This window comes from Electrophorus electricus, chromosome 13 (genome assembly GCF_041902795.1).
Source record: "Electrophorus electricus isolate QZ-2024a chromosome 13, ASM4190279v1, whole genome shotgun sequence".
Classification (NCBI taxonomy): Eukaryota; Metazoa; Chordata; class Actinopteri; order Gymnotiformes; family Gymnotidae; genus Electrophorus; species Electrophorus electricus.
The window spans coordinates 23664110-23678831 of record NC_137509.1 but is presented as its reverse complement, the minus strand read 5'-3'; the positions used below and the strand labels follow the sequence as shown (position 1 = coordinate 23678831).

General features: G+C 35.5%; 15 pseudogenes; all 15 read right to left on the bottom strand.

Annotated features, from left to right (window-relative positions):
- Positions 1–763: 763 nt before the first annotated feature.
- Positions 764–882, bottom strand: LOC145645968 (5S ribosomal RNA; annotated as a pseudogene).
- A 571-nt stretch (positions 883–1453) lies between these two features.
- On the bottom strand, positions 1454–1572 carry LOC145645279 (5S ribosomal RNA; annotated as a pseudogene).
- Positions 1573–2363: 791 nt separating this feature from the next.
- Positions 2364–2482, bottom strand: LOC145645967 (5S ribosomal RNA; annotated as a pseudogene).
- A 791-nt stretch (positions 2483–3273) lies between these two features.
- On the bottom strand, positions 3274–3392 carry LOC145645278 (5S ribosomal RNA; annotated as a pseudogene).
- Positions 3393–4185: 793 nt separating this feature from the next.
- LOC145645277 (5S ribosomal RNA) lies at positions 4186–4304 on the bottom strand (annotated as a pseudogene).
- A 791-nt stretch (positions 4305–5095) lies between these two features.
- On the bottom strand, positions 5096–5214 carry LOC145645276 (5S ribosomal RNA; annotated as a pseudogene).
- A 791-nt stretch (positions 5215–6005) lies between these two features.
- LOC145645966 (5S ribosomal RNA) lies at positions 6006–6124 on the bottom strand (annotated as a pseudogene).
- Positions 6125–6915: 791 nt separating this feature from the next.
- Positions 6916–7034, bottom strand: LOC145645275 (5S ribosomal RNA; annotated as a pseudogene).
- A 792-nt stretch (positions 7035–7826) lies between these two features.
- LOC145645274 (5S ribosomal RNA) lies at positions 7827–7945 on the bottom strand (annotated as a pseudogene).
- A 793-nt stretch (positions 7946–8738) lies between these two features.
- LOC145644433 (5S ribosomal RNA) lies at positions 8739–8857 on the bottom strand (annotated as a pseudogene).
- Positions 8858–9650: 793 nt separating this feature from the next.
- On the bottom strand, positions 9651–9769 carry LOC145644432 (5S ribosomal RNA; annotated as a pseudogene).
- A 793-nt stretch (positions 9770–10562) lies between these two features.
- Positions 10563–10681, bottom strand: LOC145644431 (5S ribosomal RNA; annotated as a pseudogene).
- Positions 10682–11475: 794 nt separating this feature from the next.
- LOC145644430 (5S ribosomal RNA) lies at positions 11476–11594 on the bottom strand (annotated as a pseudogene).
- A 1704-nt stretch (positions 11595–13298) lies between these two features.
- On the bottom strand, positions 13299–13417 carry LOC145644429 (5S ribosomal RNA; annotated as a pseudogene).
- A 792-nt stretch (positions 13418–14209) lies between these two features.
- LOC145645273 (5S ribosomal RNA) lies at positions 14210–14328 on the bottom strand (annotated as a pseudogene).
- Between the last annotated feature and the right edge of the window lie 394 nt (positions 14329–14722).

The following is a 14722-nucleotide window of genomic DNA, read 5'->3' as shown; positions in this document are numbered from 1 at the left end:
ATAGCAAATATGATCAAAGACCAATCTGACAATTTTTTTTATTAATCCCTGCACTTGACATTCTAGAATATTATCTTGAAAGTAAATTAAATGATGCAATAAAAGCTTACAACATCTGGTATACGGAGGCACTAACAGACAGTTTTTTTATTAATCACTGCACTTCACATTCAAGCATGTCAGTTGGAGAGTAAATTAAAGTGATGCAATAAAAACTTACAGCATCTGCTATTCCCAGGTGCTAGCAGATAGTTTTATTTAATTATTCACTGCACTTCAAATTTGAACATGATAGCTTGAACATAAATTAAAGGGATGCAATAAAATCTTACAGCACCTGCTATTCCCTGGTACTAAAAGATTTCTATTTAATTTGTACACTTCACATTCAAGCATGTCAGTTGCAGATTAAATTAAAGTGATGCAACAAAAACTTACAGCATCTGCTATTCCCAGGTGCTAACAGATAGTTTTTTTTAATTAATCACTGCACTTCACATCCTAGCATGTCATCTTAAAAGTAAATTAAAGTGATGCAAGAGAAGCTTACAGCATCTCGTAGTCCAAGCTGCTAACAGATAGTTTTTTGATGAATCACTGCACTTCACATTCAGGCATATGAGTTGGAGAGTAAATGAAAGTGATGCAAAAAAAACTTATAGCATCTGCTATTCCCATGTGCTAACAGATAGTTTTTTTATTAATCACTGCACTTCACATTTGAGCATGTCAGCTTGAAAGTAAATTAAAGTGATGCAAGAAAAGCTTACAGCACCTGGTATTCCTAGGTAGGGTCCCACCTCAGTACTATCCAGGCCCAAAGTTGTTCAGCTTCCAAAGTCAGATGAGATTGGACGTTCTCATGCTGGTGTGGCCGTAAGCCTTAAACACTTACTCAAATTGCCTAATCATAGCAAATATGATCAAAGACCAATCTGACAATTTTTTTTATTAATCCCTGCACTTGACATTCTAGAATATTATCTTGAAAGTAAATTAAATGATGCAATAAAAGCTTACAACATCTGGTATACGGAGGCACTAACAGACAGTTTTTTGATGAATCACTGCACTTCACATTCAAGCATGTCAGTTGGAGAGTAAATTAAAGTGATGCAATAAAAACTTACAGCATCTGCTATTCCCAGGTGCTAGCAGATAGTTTTATTTAATTATTCACTGCACTTCAAATTTGAACATGATAGCTTGAACATAAATTAAAGGGATGCAATAAAATCTTACAGCACCTGCTATTCCCTGGTACTAAAAGATTTCTATTTAATTTGTACACTTCACATTCAAGCATGTCAGTTGCAGATTAAATTAAAGTGATGCAACAAAAACTTACAGCATCTGCTATTCCCATGTGCTAACAGATAGTTTTTTTTTATTAATCACTGCACTTCACATTTGAGCATGTCAGCTTGAAAGTAAATTAAAGTGATGCAAGAAAAGCTTACAGCACCTGGTATTCCTAGGTAGGGTCCCACCTCAGTACTATCCAGGCCCAAAGTTGTTCAGCTTCCAAAGTCAGATGAGATTGGACGTTCTCAAGCTGGTGTGGCCGTAAGCCTTAAACACTTACTCAAATTGCCTAATCATAGCAAATATGATCAAAGACCAATCTGACAATTTTTTTTATTAATCCCTGCACTTGACATTCTAGAATGTTATCTTGAAAGTAAATTAAATGATGCAATAAAAGCTTACAACATCTGGTATACGGAGGCACTAACAGACAGTTTTTTTATTAATCACTGCACTTCACATTCAAGCATGTCAGTTGGAGAGTAAATTAAAGTGATGCAATAAAAACTTACAGCATCTGCTATTCCCAGGTGCTAGCAGATAGTTTTATTTAATTATTCACTGCACTTCAAATTTGAACATGATAGCTTGAACATAAATTAAAGGGATGCAATAAAATCTTACAGCACCTGCTATTCCCTGGTACTAAAAGATTTCTATTTAATTTGTACACTTCACATTCAAGCATGTCAGTTGCAGATTAAATTAAAGTGATGCAACAAAAACTTACAGCATCTGCTATTCCCAGGTGCTAACAGATAGTTTTTTTTAATTAATCACTGCACTTCACATCCTAGCATGTCATCTTAAAAGTAAATTAAAGTGATGCAAGAGAAGCTTACAGCATCTCGTAGTCCAAGCTGCTAACAGATAGTTTTTTGATGAATCACTGCACTTCACATTCAGGCATATGAGTTGGAGAGTAAATGAAAGTGATGCAAAAAAAACTTATAGCATCTGCTATTCCCATGTGCTAACAGATAGTTTTTTTATTAATCACTGCACTTCACATTTGAGCATGTCAGCTTGAAAGTAAATTAAAGTGATGCAAGAAAAGCTTACAGCACCTGGTATTCCTAGGTAGGGTCCCACCTCAGTACTATCCAGGCCCAAAGTTGTTCAGCTTCCAAAGTCAGATGAGATTGGACGTTCTCATGCTGGTGTGGCCGTAAGCCTTAAACACTTACTCAAATTGCCTAATCATAGCAAATATGATCAAAGACCAATCTGACAATTTTTTTTATTAATCCCTGCACTTGACATTCTAGAATATTATCTTGAAAGTAAATTAAATGATGCAATAAAAGCTTACAACATCTGGTATACGGAGGCACTAACAGACAGTTTTTTGATGAATCACTGCACTTCACATTCAAGCATGTCAGTTGGAGAGTAAATTAAAGTGATGCAATAAAAACTTACAGCATCTGCTATTCCCAGGTGCTAGCAGATAGTTTTATTTAATTATTCACTGCACTTCAAATTTGAACATGATAGCTTGAACATAAATTAAAGGGATGCAATAAAATCTTACAGCACCTGCTATTCCCTGGTACTAAAAGATTTCTATTTAATTTGTACACTTCACATTCAAGCATGTCAGTTGCAGATTAAATTAAAGTGATGCAACAAAAACTTACAGCATCTGCTATTCCCAGGTGCTAACAGATAGTTTTTTTTAATTAATCACTGCACTTCACATCCTAGCATGTCAGCTTAAAAGTAAATTAAAGTGATGCAAGAGAAGCTTACAGCATCTCGTAGTCCAAGCTGCTAACAGATAGTTTTTTGATGAATCACTGCACTTCACATTCAGGCATATGAGTTGGAGAGTAAATGAAAGTGATGCAAAAAAAACTTATAGCATCTGCTATTCCCATGTGCTAACAGATAGTTTTTTTATTAATCACTGCACTTCACATTTGAGCATGTCAGCTTGAAAGTAAATTAAAGTGATGCAAGAAAAGCTTACAGCACCTGGTATTCCTAGGTAGGGTCCCACCTCAGTACTATCCAGGCCCAAAGTTGTTCAGCTTCCAAAGTCAGATGAGATTGGACGTTCTCAAGCTGGTGTGGCCGTAAGCCTTAAACACTTACTCAAATTGCCTAATCATAGCAAATATGATCAAAGACCAATCTGACAATTTTTTTTATTAATCCCTGCACTTGACATTCTAGAATGTTATCTTGAAAGTAAATTAAATGATGCAATAAAAGCTTACAACATCTGGTATACGGAGGCACTAACAGACAGTTTTTTTATTAATCACTGCACTTCACATTCAAGCATGTCAGTTGGAGAGTAAATTAAAGTGATGCAATAAAAACTTACAGCATCTGCTATTCCCAGGTGCTAGCAGATAGTTTGATTTAATTATTCACTGCACTTCAAATTTGAACATGATAGCTTGAACATAAATTAAAGGGATGCAATAAAATCTTACAGCACCTGCTATTCCCTGGTACTAAAAGATTTCTATTTAATCTGTACACTTCACATACAAGCATGTCAGTTGCAGATTAAATTAAAGTGATGCAACAAAAACTTACAGCATCTGCTATTCCCATGTGCTAACAGATAGTTTTTTTTAATTAATCACTGCACTTCACATCCTAGCATGTCATCTTAAAAGTAAATTAAAGTGATGCAAGAGAAGCTTACAGCATCTCGTAGTCCAAGCTGCTAACAGATAGTTTTTTGATGAATCACTGCACTTCACATTCAGGCATGTGAGTTGGAGAGTAAATTAAAGTGATGCAAAAAAAACTTACAGCATCTGCTATTCCCATGTGCTAACAGATAGTTTTTTTTTATTAATCACTGCACTTCACATTTGAGCATGTCAGCTTGAAAGTAAATTAAAGTGATGCAAGAAAAGCTTACAGCACCTGGTATTCCTAGGTAGGGTCCCACCTCAGTACTATCCAGGCCCAAAGTTGTTCAGCTTCCAAAGTCAGATGAGATTGGACGTTCTCAAGCTGGTGTGGCCGTAAGCCTTAAACACTTACTCAAATTGCCTAATCATAGCAAATATGATCAAAGACCAATCTGACAATTTTTTTTATTAATCCCTGCACTTGACATTCTAGAATGTTATCTTGAAAGTAAATTAAATGATGCAATAAAAGCTTACAACATCTGGTATACGGAGGCACTAACAGACAGTTTTTTGATGAATCACTGCACTTCACATTCAAGCATGTCAGTTGGAGAGTAAATTAAAGTGATGCAATAAAAACTTACAGCATCTGCTATTCCCAGGTGCTAGCAGATAGTTTTATTTAATTATTCACTGCACTTCAAATTTGAACATTATAGCTTGAACATAAATTAAAGGGATGCAATAAAATCTTACAGCACCTGCTATTCCCTGGTACTAAAAGATTTCTATTTAATTTGTACACTTCACATTCAAGCATGTCAGTTGCAGATTAAATTAAAGTGATGCAACAAAAACTTACAGCATCTGCTATTCCCAGGTGCTAACAGATAGTTTTTTTAAATTAATCACTGCACTTCACATCCTAGCATGTCATCTTAAAAGTAAATTAAAGTGATGCAAGAGAATCTTACAGCATCTCGTAGTCCAAGCTACTAACAGATAGTTTTTTGATGAATCACTGCACTTCACATTCAGGCATGTGAGTTGGAGAGTAAATGAAAGTGATGCAAAAAAAACTTATAGCATCTGCTATTCCCATGTGCTAACAGATAGTTTTTTTATTAATCACTGCACTTCACATTTGAGCATGTCAGCTTGAAAGTAAATTAAAGTGATGCAAGAAAAGCTTACAGCACCTGGTATTCCTAGGTAGGGTCCCACCTCAGTACTATCCAGGCCCAAAGTTGTTCAGCTTCCAAAGTCAGATGAGATTGGACGTTCTCAAGCTGGTGTGGCCGTAAGCCTTAAACACTTACTCAAATTGCCTAATCATAGCAAATATGATCAAAGACCAATCTGACAATTTTTTTTATTAATCCCTGCACTTGACATTCTAGAATGTTATCTTGAAAGTAAATTAAATGATGCAATAAAAGCTTACAACATCTGGTATACGGAGGCACTAACAGACAGTTTTTTTATTAATCACTGCACTTCACATTCAAGCATGTCAGTTGGAGAGTAAATTAAAGTGATGCAATAAAAACTTACAGCATCTGCTATTCCCAGGTGCTAGCAGATAGTTTTATTTAATTATTCACTGCACTTCAAATTTGAACATGATAGCTTGAACATAAATTAAAGGGATGCAATAAAATCTTACAGCACCTGCTATTCCCTGGTACTAAAAGATTTCTATTTAATTTGTACACTTCACATTCAAGCATGTCAGTTGCAGATTAAATTAAAGTGATGCAACAAAAACTTACAGCATCTGCTATTCCCAGGTGCTAACAGATAGTTTTTTTTAATTAATCACTGCACTTCACATCCTAGCATGTCATCTTAAAAGTAAATTAAAGTGATGCAAGAGAAGCTTACAGCATCTCGTAGTCCAAGCTGCTAACAGATAGTTTTTTGATGAATCACTGCACTTCACATTCAGGCATATGAGTTGGAGAGTAAATGAAAGTGATGCAAAAAAAACTTATAGCATCTGCTATTCCCATGTGCTAACAGATAGTTTTTTTATTAATCACTGCACTTCACATTTGAGCATGTCAGCTTGAAAGTAAATTAAAGTGATGCAAGAAAAGCTTACAGCACCTGGTATTCCTAGGTAGGGTCCCACCTCAGTACTATCCAGGCCCAAAGTTGTTCAGCTTCCAAAGTCAGATGAGATTGGACGTTCTCATGCTGGTGTGGCCGTAAGCCTTAAACACTTACTCAAATTGCCTAATCATAGCAAATATGATCAAAGACCAATCTGACAATTTTTTTTATTAATCCCTGCACTTGACATTCTAGAATGTTATCTTGAAAGTAAATTAAATGATGCAATAAAAGCTTACAACATCTGGTATACGGAGGCACTAACAGACAGTTTTTTGATGAATCACTGCACTTCACATTCAAGCATGTCAGTTGGAGAGTAAATTAAAGTGATGCAATAAAAACTTACAGCATCTGCTATTCCCAGGTGCTAGCAGATAGTTTTATTTAATTATTCACTGCACTTCAAATTTGAACATTATAGCTTGAACATAAATTAAAGGGATGCAATAAAATCTTACAGCACCTGCTATTCCCTGGTACTAAAAGATTTCTATTTAATTTGTACACTTCACATTCAAGCATGTCAGTTGCAGATTAAATTAAAGTGATGCAACAAAAACTTACAGCATCTGCTATTCCCAGGTGCTAACAGATAATTTTTTTAAATTAATCACTGCACTTCACATCCTAGCATGTCATCTTAAAAGTAAATTAAAGTGATGCAAGAGAATCTTACAGCATCTCGTAGTCCAAGCTACTAACAGATAGTTTTTTGATGAATCACTGCACTTCACATTCAGGCATGTGAGTTGGAGAGTAAATGAAAGTGATGCAAAAAAAACTTATAGCATCTGCTATTCCCATGTGCTAACAGATAGTTTTTTTATTAATCACTGCACTTCACATTTGAGCATGTCAGCTTGAAAGTAAATTAAAGTGATGCAAGAAAAGCTTACAGCACCTGGTATTCCTAGGTAGGGTCCCACCTCAGTACTATCCAGGCCCAAAGTTGTTCAGCTTCCAAAGTCAGATGAGATTGGACGTTCTCAAGCTGGTGTGGCCGTAAGCCTTAAACACTTACTCAAATTGCCTAATCATAGCAAATATGATCAAAGACCAATCTGACAATTTTTTTTTATTAATCCCTGCACTTGACATTCTAGAATGTTATCTTGAAAGTAAATTAAATGATGCAATAAAAGCTTACAACATCTGGTATACGGAGGCACTAACAGACAGTTTTTTTATTAATCACTGCACTTCACATTCAAGCATGTCAGTTGGAGAGTAAATTAAAGTGATGCAATAAAAACTTACAGCATCTGCTATTCCCAGGTGCTAGCAGATAGTTTTATTTAATTATTCACTGCACTTCAAATTTGAACATGATAGCTTGAACATAAATTAAAGGGATGCAATAAAATCTTACAGCACCTGCTATTCCCTGGTACTAAAAGATTTCTATTTAATTTGTACACTTCACATTCAAGCATGTCAGTTGCAGATTAAATTAAAGTGATGCAACAAAAACTTACAGCATCTGCTATTCCCAGGTGCTAACAGATAGTTTTTTTTAATTAATCACTGCACTTCACATCCTAGCATGTCATCTTAAAAGTAAATTAAAGTGATGCAAGAGAAGCTTACAGCATCTCGTAGTCCAAGCTGCTAACAGATAGTTTTTTGATGAATCACTGCACTTCACATTCAGGCATATGAGTTGGAGAGTAAATGAAAGTGATGCAAAAAAAACTTATAGCATCTGCTATTCCCATGTGCTAACAGATAGTTTTTTTATTAATCACTGCACTTCACATTTGAGCATGTCAGCTTGAAAGTAAATTAAAGTGATGCAAGAAAAGCTTACAGCACCTGGTATTCCTAGGTAGGGTCCCACCTCAGTACTATCCAGGCCCAAAGTTGTTCAGCTTCCAAAGTCAGATGAGATTGGACGTTCTCAAGCTGGTGTGGCCGTAAGCCTTAAACACTTACTCAAATTGCCTAATCATAGCAAATATGATCAAAGACCAATCTGACAATTTTTTTTATTAATCCCTGCACTTGACATTCTAGAATATTATCTTGAAAGTAAATTAAATGATGCAATAAAAGCTTACAACATCTGGTATACGGAGGCACTAACAGACAGTTTTTTGATGAATCACTGCACTTCACATTCAAGCATGTCAGTTGGAGAGTAAATTAAAGTTATGCAATAAAAACTTACAGCATCTGCTATTCCCAGGTGCTAGCAGATAGTTTTATTTAATTATTCACTGCACTTCAAATTTGAACATGATAGCTTGAACATAAATTAAAGGGATGCAATAAAATCTTACAGCACCTGCTATTCCCTGGTACTAAAAGATTTCTATTTAATTTGTACACTTCACATTCAAGCATGTCAGTTGCAGATTAAATTAAAGTGATGCAACAAAAACTTACAGCATCTGCTATTCCCAGGTGCTAACAGATAGTTTTTTTTAATTAATCACTGCACTTCACATCCTAGCATGTCATCTTAAAAGTAAATTAAAGTGATGCAAGAGAAGCTTACAGCATCTCGTAGTCCAAGCTGCTAACAGATAGTTTTTTGATGAATCACTGCACTTCACATTCAGGCATGTGAGTTGGAGAGTAAATTAAAGTGATGCAAAAAAAACTTACAGCATCTGCTATTCCCATGTGCTAACAGATAGTTTTTTTTTATTAATCACTGCACTTCACATTTGAGCATGTCAGCTTGAAAGTAAATTAAAGTGATGCAAGAAAAGCTTACAGCACCTGGTATTCCTAGGTAGGGTCCCACCTCAGTACTATCCAGGCCCAAAGTTGTTCAGCTTCCAAGGTCAGATGAGATTGGACGTTCTCAAGCTGGTGTGGCCGTAAGCCTTAAACACTTACTCAAATTGCCTAATCATAGCAAATATGATCAAAGACCAATCTGACAATTTTTTTTATTAATCCCTGCACTTGACATTCTAGAATGTTATCTTGAAAGTAAATTAAATGATGCAATAAAAGCATACAACATCTGGTATACGGAGGCACTAACAGACAGTTTTTTTATTAATCACTGCACTTCACATTCAAGCATGTCAGTTGGAGAGTAAATTAAAGTGATGCAATAAAAACTTACAGCATCTGCTATTCCCAGGTGCTAGCAGATAGTTTGATTTAATTATTCACTGCACTTCAAATTTGAACATGATAGCTTGAACATAAATTAAAGGGATGCAATAAAATCTTACAGCACCTGCTATTCCCTGGTACTAAAAGATTTCTATTTAATCTGTACACTTCACATACAAGCATGTCAGTTGCAGATTAAATTAAAGTGATGCAACAAAAACTTACAGCATCTGCTATTCCCAGGTGCTAACAGATAGTTTTTTTTAATTAATCACTGCACTTCACATCCTAGCATGTCATCTTAAAAGTAAATTAAAGTGATGCAAGAGAAGCTTACAGCATCTCGTAGTCCAAGCTGCTAACAGATAGTTTTTTGATGAATCACTGCACTTCACATTCAGGCATGTGAGTTGGAGAGTAAATTAAAGTGATGCAAAAAAAACTTACAGCATCTGCTATTCCCATGTGCTAACAGATAGTTTTTTTTTATTAATCACTGCACTTCACATTTGAGCATGTCAGCTTGAAAGTAAATTAAAGTGATGCAAGAAAAGCTTACAGCACCTGGTATTCCTAGGTAGGGTCCCACCTCAGTACTATCCAGGCCCAAAGTTGTTCAGCTTCCAAGGTCAGATGAGATTGGACGTTCTCAAGCTGGTGTGGCCGTAAGCCTTAAACACTTACTCAAATTGCCTAATCATAGCAAATATGATCAAAGACCAATCTGACAATTTTTTTTATTAATCCCTGCACTTGACATTCTAGAATGTTATCTTGAAAGTAAATTAAATGATGCAATAAAAGCATACAACATCTGGTATACGGAGGCACTAACAGACAGTTTTTTTATTAATCACTGCACTTCACATTCAAGCATGTCAGTTGGAGAGTAAATTAAAGTGATGCAATAAAAACTTACAGCATCTGCTATTCCCAGGTGCTAGCAGATAGTTTGATTTAATTATTCACTGCACTTCAAATTTGAACATGATAGCTTGAACATAAATTAAAGGGATGCAATAAAATCTTACAGCACCTGCTATTCCCTGGTACTAAAATATTTCTATTTAATCTGTACACTTCACATACAAGCATGTCAGTTGCAGATTAAATTAAAGTGATGCAACAAAAACTTACAGCATCTGCTATTCCCAGGTGCTAACAGATAGTTTTTTTTAATTAATCACTGCACTTCACATCCTAGCATGTCATCTTAAAAGTAAATTAAAGTGATGCAAGAGAAGCTTACAGCATCTCGTAGTCCAAGCTGCTAACAGATAGTTTTTTGATGAATCACTGCACTTCACATTCAGGCATGTGAGTTGGAGAGTAAATTAAAGTGATGCAAAAAAAACTTACAGCATCTGCTATTCCCATGTGCTAACATATAGTTTTTTTTTATTAATCACTGCACTTCACATTTGAGCATGTCAGCTTGAAAGTAAATTAAAGTGATGCAAGAAAAGCTTACAGCACCTGGTATTCCTAGGTAGGGTCCCACCTCAGTACTATCCAGGCCCAAAGTTGTTCAGCTTCCAAGGTCAGATGAGATTGGACGTTCTCAAGCTGGTGTGGCCGTAAGCCTTAAACACTTACTCAAATTGCCTAATCATAGCAAATATGATCAAAGACCAATCTGACAATTTTTTTTTATTAATCCCTGCACTTGACATTCTAGAATGTTATCTTGAAAGTAAATTAAATGATGCAATAAAAGCTTACAACATCTGGTATACGGAGGCACTAACAGAAAGTTTTTTTATTAATCACTGCACTTCACATTCAAGCATGTCAGTTGGAGAGTAAATTAAAGTGATGCAATACAAACTTACAGCATCTGCTATTCCCAGGTGCTAGCAGATAGTTTTATTTAATTATTCACTGCACTTCAAATTTGAACATGATAGCTTGAACATAAATTAAAGGGATGCAATAAAATCTTACAGCACCTGCTATTCCCTGGTACTAAAAGATTTCTATTTAATCTGTACACTTCACATACAAGCATGTCAGTTGCAGATTAAATTAAAGTGATGCAACAAAAACTTACAGCATCTGCTATTCCCAGGTGCTAACAGATAGTTTTTTTTAATTAATCACTGCACTTCACATCCTAGCATGTCATCTTAAAAGTAAATTAAAGTGATGCAAGAGAAGCTTACAGCATCTCGTAGTCCAAGCTGCTAACAGATAGTTTTTTGATGAATCACTGCACTTCACATTCAGGCATGTGAGTTGGAGAGTAAATTAAAGTGATGCAAAAAAAACTTACAGCATCTGCTATTCCCATGTGCTAACATATAGTTTTTTTTTATTAATCACTGCACTTCACATTTGAGCATGTCAGCTTGAAAGTAAATTAAAGTGATGCAAGAAAAGCTTACAGCACCTGGTATTCCTAGGTAGGGTCCCACCTCAGTACTATCCAGGCCCAAAGTTGTTCAGCTTCCAAGGTCAGATGAGATTGGACGTTCTCAAGCTGGTGTGGCCGTAAGCCTTAAACACTTACTCAAATTGCCTAATCATAGCAAATATGATCAAAGACCAATCTGACAATTTTTTTTTATTAATCCCTGCACTTGACATTCTAGAATGTTATCTTGAAAGTAAATTAAATGATGCAATAAAAGCTTACAACATCTGGTATACGGAGGCACTAACAGAAAGTTTTTTGATGAATCACTGCACTTCACATTCAAGCATGTCAGTTGGAGAGTAAATTAAAGTGATGCAATAAAAACTTACAGCATCTGCTATTCCCAGGTGCTAGCAGATAGTTTGATTTAATTATTCACTGCACTTCAAATTTGAACATGATACCTTGAACATAAATTAAAGGGATGCAATAAAATCTTACAGCACCTGCTATTCCCTGGTACTAAAAGATTTCTATTTAATTTGTACACTTCACATTCAAGCATGTCAGTTGCAGATTAAATTAAAGTGATGCAACAAAAACTTACAGCATCTGCTATTCCCAGGTGCTAACAGATAGTTTTTTTAAATTAATCACTGCACTTCACATCCTAGCATGTCATCTTAAAAGTAAATTAAAGTGATGCAAGAGAATCTTACAGCATCTCGTAGTCCAAGCTGCTAACAGATAGTTTTTTGATGAATCACTGCACTTCACATTCAGGCATGTGAGTTGGAGAGTAAATGAAAGTGATGCAAAAAAAACTTATAGCATCTGCTATTCCCATGTGCTAACAGATAGTTTTTTTATTAATCACTGCACTTCACATTTGAGCATGTCAGCTTGAAAGTAAATTAAAGTGATGCAAGAAAAGCTTACAGCACCTGGTATTCCTAGGTAGGGTCCCACCTCAGTACTATCCAGGCTGAAAGTTGTTCAGCTTCCAAAGTCAGATGAGATTGGACGTTCTCAAGCTGGTGTGGCCGTAAGCCTTAAACACTTACTCAAATTGCCTAATCATAGCAAATATGATCAAAGACCAATCTGACAATTTTTTTTATTAATCCCTGCACTTGACATTCTAGAATGTTATCTTGAAAGTAAATTAAATGATGCAATAATAGCTTACAACATCTGGTATACGGAGGCACTAACAGACAGTTTTTTTATTAATCACTGCACTTCACATTCAAGCATGTCAGTTGGAGAGTAAATTAAAGTGATGCAATAAAAACTTACAGCATCTGCTATTCCCAGGTGCTAGCAGATAGTTTGATTTAATTATTCACTGCACTTCAAATTTGAACATGATAGCTTGAACATAAATTAAAGGGATGCAATAAAATCTTACAGCACCTGCTATTCCCTGGTACTAAAATATTTCTATTTAATCTGTACACTTCACATACAAGCATGTCAGTTGCAGATTAAATTAAAGTGATGCAACAAAAACTTACAGCATCTGCTATTCCCAGGTGCTAACAGATAGTTTTTTTTAATTAATCACTGCACTTCACATCCTAGCATGTCATCTTAAAAGTAAATTAAAGTGATGCAAGAGAAGCTTACAGCATCTCGTAGTCCAAGCTGCTAACAGATAGTTTTTTGATGAATCACTGCACTTCACATTCAGGCATGTGAGTTGGAGAGTAAATTAAAGTGATGCAAAAAAAACTTACAGCATCTGCTATTCCCATGTGCTAACATATAGTTTTTTTTTATTAATCACTGCACTTCACATTTGAGCATGTCAGTTTGAAAGTAAATTAAAGTGATGCAAGAAAAGCTTACAGCACCTGGTATTCCTAGGTAGGGTCCCACCTCAGTACTATCCAGGCCCAAAGTTGTTCAGCTTCCAAGGTCAGATGAGATTGGACGTTCTCAAGCTGGTGTGGCCGTAAGCCTTAAACACTTACTCAAATTGCCTAATCATAGCAAATATGATCAAAGACCAATTTGACAATTTTTTTTTATTAATCCCTGCACTTGACATTCTAGAATGTTATCTTGAAAGTAAATTAAATGATGCAATAAAAGCTTACAACATCTGGTATACAGAGGCACTAACAGAAAGTTTTTTTATTAATCACTGCACTTCACATTCAAGCATGTCAGTTGGAGAGTAAATTAAAGTGATGCAATACAAACTTGCAGCATCTGCTATTCCCAGGTGCTAGCAGATAGTTTGATTTAATTATTCACTGCACTTCAAATTTGAACATGATAGCTTGAACATAAATTAAAGGGATGCAATAAAATCTTACAGCACCTGCTATTCCCTGGTACTAAAAGATTTCTATTTAATTTCTACACTTCACATTCAAGCATGTCAGTTGCAGATTAAATTAAAGTGATGCAACAAAAACTTACAGCATCTGCTATTCCCAGGTGCTAACAGATAGTTTTTTTTAATTAATCACTGCACTTCACATCCTAGCATGTCATCTTAAAAGTAAATTAAAGTGATGCAAGAGAAGCTTACAGCATCTCGTAGTCCAAGCTGCTAACAGATAGTTTTTTGATGAATCACTGCACTTCACATTCAGGCATGTGAGTTGGAGAGTAAATGAAAGTGATGCAAAAAAAACTTATAGCATCTGCTATTCCCATGTGCTAACAGATAGTTTTTTTATTAATCACTGCACTTCATATTTGAGCATGTCAGCTTGAAAGTAAATTAAAGTGATGCAAGAAAAGCTTACAGCACCTGGTATTCCTAGGTAGGGTCCCACCTCAGTACTATCCAGGCCCAAAGTTGTTCAGCTTCCAAAGTCAGATGAGATTGGACGTTCTCAAGCTGGTGTGGCCGTAAGCCTTAAACACTTACTCAAATTGTCTAATCATAGCAAATATGATCAAAGACCAATCTGACAATTTTTTTTATTAATCCCTGCACTTGACATTCTAGAATGTTATCTTGAAAGTAAATTAAATGATGCAATAAAAGCTTACAACATCTGGTATACGGAGGCACTAACAGAAAGTTTTTTTATTAATCACTGCAGTTCACATTCAAGCATGTCAGTTGGAGAGTAAATTAAAGTGATGCAAAAAAAACTTACAGCATCTGCTATTCCCAGGTGCTAGCAGATAGTTTGATTTAATTATTCACTGCACTTCAAATTTGAACATGATAGCTTGAACATAAATTAAAGGGATGCAATAAAATCTTACAGCACCTGCTATTCCCTGGTACTAAAAGATTTCT